The sequence below is a fragment of the Branchiostoma belcheri genome, unplaced genomic scaffold, assembly GCF_001625305.1.
Source record: "Branchiostoma belcheri isolate BF01 breed outbred unplaced genomic scaffold, Haploidv18h27 scaffold230, whole genome shotgun sequence".
NCBI classification, from domain to species: Eukaryota; Metazoa; Chordata; class Leptocardii; order Amphioxiformes; family Branchiostomatidae; genus Branchiostoma; species Branchiostoma belcheri.
Window position 1 is genome coordinate 1 of NW_017803825.1, and position 3,743 is coordinate 3,743.

Below are 3,743 nucleotides of genomic sequence, written 5' to 3' on the forward strand. Positions count from 1 at the left end.
CTTTTGAAATTCAAATCAATATAACGAAAGACAGGAAATAAAGAGCGATAAGCCTTTAGGCTCAGGATACACCTCTCGCCCAGGTGCGTCGGCCAAGCGCATAAAGTCGGGCCGCCGGCGCCACCTGCAGCTGTGGCGGGCCCGACCAACATTCTCACCTGTTGCTAGTGATGACGTCACCAGGGCCGGACATCTCCGGACGGGACGGTCCCCCGATTTCGGCGAGTTGGGAGCGCAGCGGCCCAAATTTTTGCGCTTAGCCGACGCATGTAGGCGGTTGGGTCTCGTCGGGCGGACAACCGCCGGGCCATGATTTGATTTGCGCCCGTAAGGGAACAAAAACCCCCAAAAGGGACTCTCTCCATTGGAAATGTATTACGCCAGTCCCTTTTGAAATTAAAATTGATTTAACGAAAGACAGGAAATAAAGAGCGATAAGCCTTTAGGCTCAGGATACACCTCTCGCCCAGGTGCGTCGGCCAAGCGCATAAAGTCGGGCCGCCGGCGCCACCTGCAGCTGTGGCGGGCCCGACCAACATTCTCACCTGTTGCTAGTGATGACGTCACCAGGGCCGGACATCTCCGGACGGGACGGTCCCCCAATTCCGGCCAGTTGGAAGCCCCGTGGCGCAAACTTTTGCGCTTAGCCGACGCATGTAGGCGGTTGGGTCTCGTCGGGCGGACAACCGCCGGGCCATGAGGTCATTTGCGCCGTAAGGGAACAAAAACCCCCAAAAGGGACTCTTCCCAAAATGAAATTAGGCATTTGAAGTGAAAAGGAATAAAGGGAAGCTTAAGTGTTAAGAAAGGAGAGTCAGGAGTTAGGCAAGAGTGAGAATTTTCGGTCATATCGCCGCGTCTAAGAGTAACAGTAATATTTTGTTTTGTTGTATTTTCTTAATAAATTGAATAGACCGTGTGGTGCGAAGGTGCAAGTATGCAGTGATGCTACGTGCCAGAATGTTTGTAAAATCGTCCAACGGATGAAAACTTTCTTTGTATGCGAAGCGATTAGACCTGTTGTTGTTAACCTGGTGGAAACACTACAAGTGCTCTGTGATACCTTGACGACTGGAACGGCTTACGAATTAAAGAGATCCTGTTCATTGACATCAGTTGACTTCATGTTTGAAATTTGTGTTACTTTAGAATAATAATTTATTTCCTGACAGTTTGGTTTTGACGCCATGGTAAACACCAGGGGCTCTCCTGATCCCTAATCCCCACCTTTGTGGGTTGGTGTTTTCCCAGGGCTGTAAGAAAAAATATATATATGTATATATATCAGTACATTAAGCTATAAAAGTTTAACGGTGTAGGAGATGTAGATATTTATTTTTTGTTCCATAATTCATTGCAGTACTCCCGCGTTAAAGAGTTGGATAAAATCCCAGACTGGGAAAAATGCATCCACTTCGACCCTGAGGAGGCGATACGGAATAAGCGGGAGGTCTACACATGGGTAGACAGCAAGGGGCAGCCCTGGGAAGACACCAACCCAATGCCACCCTCATTCAGTGAAGTTCTGGAAGGAGAGTGCCATGCAAACGCTACCATGGTTAAGTTCAGAAACCCGGAACATTTTATTGCGGGAAATATACATAACTATGGAGAAGAATGGAGACTGGTCTTAAGGGACCATGTTGATAAAGAATTGTTAATGAGCTGGATAGAACATGGGGTTAAGGTCGAAGATTATGTTGTACCTTACAAAGGGCTTTGGCAAGGGGAAAATTATGACCACACGTTTCCGCCAAAAAAGTTCTTCCCTAATGGTGTGTCTTGCAAAGGTTTCATAAAATTCATCGGTGAGACAATTGAGGGCCGTTTGAAGACAGGGGCGGTGCCGTTATGGGGAAAAGTAGGGGAGGTAGACCCTCCACATCTAGTCATGCCCCTGACTGTTGAACCCAACAAACCTCGTCTGTGTTGTAAGGTTTCTGATTCTTTTTACCAAGAAGATACCTTTCTCTTTAGATAAGTTGTCGGACGTCACGAGATATGTGCACAGAAGGTCGTACCAGACCAAATGTGACGATTAGTCGGGATACGATCATGTGAAGGTCCAGAACCAATCTAAGACGCTGCTTGGTTTTGAGTGGGGTGGTTTTTACTTTGTATGTACCACAATTCCGTTCGGGTGGTCCTTGTCGGCCTGGGTCTATAATACGCTAGGTTTAGCAGCAACAAGTTATGTCAGAGCGGTAGGAGTACCCTCCACCCATTACATTGATGACAGGCATGCAGGGCAGTTGACCAGACCGAACCAACCCACCGAGGTAGATGAGATCACTGCCTTTAGGAGAGCCGAGAAAGCAATCTTTCTATTAGTAACAATATTGGTCAGGCTCGGTTATTTCCTAAACTTGGCAAAGTCAGTGTTAGTTCCGACTCAAATCATCACTTTTCTGGGTATGATAATAAACTCTATCCTTATGGCGTTTGGAATCCCAGAGGAAAAGAAAGGAAAGTTCGGAACGTTGAGAAGGCAAATCTTGAGCGAGGGGAAGGTGCACGTTTAAGTATTGCAAAAGCTTGTGGGCAAAATTATCTCCTTTGCTGTGGCAGTCCCAGGGACGCAGTTGTTCACAAGGGAATGCAATTTGGCAATATCGCAGGCAGTGCGTAAGGGTCAGATGGTCTACATAAGGGGGGACCTCAGAAAGGAGATTGAGCACTGGGAATTCCTAGAAAGCTGGCAGGGGTCCTTCCCATGGAGACAGGAGAGGCATCTTACCATAAAGTTGGCTTCCGATGCATCGAATGCGCGATGGGGGGGTGTGATAGACCCAGGTATGGACTCACAGCTAGTATTAGGTGATGCGTGGTCTCAGAGGAAAAGGGCTCTTCACATCAATATTAAGGAGGCGCTGGCGGTGAGGTATGTAATGGAGGCAGCAGGAGATAGGTGCAGGGATGCAAGGGTGCAGCTCCAGGTAGACAACCAGGCAGTAATTCATGCATGGAAAGCACAGGGCAGGAAGTCGAAGCAGATGTTCGACGTGTTGAAGGAAATTTTTTCCCTGACCTTAAGGATGAATTGCGCCCTGTCTATGTCGTACGTACGGTCAGCAGATAATCCAGCAGATATGCCATCCAGGTCATTTTCAGAGGTAGACATGGCACTCACAGAGGACGCGTGGGAAACGCTGGAGTTGGAGTTGGGTCCGCATGGGATAGATTGTATGGCCATGCCATCTAATGCTAGACTACCCAATTTTAAAGCGCCGTTTCCCACCAGGCAGGCAAGGGCGGTGGATTTTTTTCGCGCAAACCTTTGGCAAGGAGTTGGCAAAGTATGGAAAGGGTTATGTGTTCCCGCCAGTAGCGTTAGTGGGTCAGGTGTTTAATCACATAAAGCAGTGTCAGTACCCCCTGCACTTTTGGTAGCACCTTGTACATCCCCGGTTAGGTACTGGTGGCCGATTCTGGAGGCCACGGCGAGCAAGCGCCTTTTGGTAGGGCGCAGAGGACAGGCGGGGATAGTAAAGATGCCTTCGCCTGTGGGTTGGTCACCTCATTGTCTGGAATGGGACCTATGGGCATGGGAAATTCGCTGGTAGAAGAAGCGCAAGAAGTTCAAAGAGTTAAGCAATTCATTAGATGAGATGAGCGCGACTGTACAGGAGGGTACTTATGATTGATAAATAGGAAATGGTATGTGCGCAAGGATACTGTGTAAAGCAGGAAAGTCAATAAAAGTTGATTGTACATGGGTATATGTGTGTCATTCCTTTCATTTT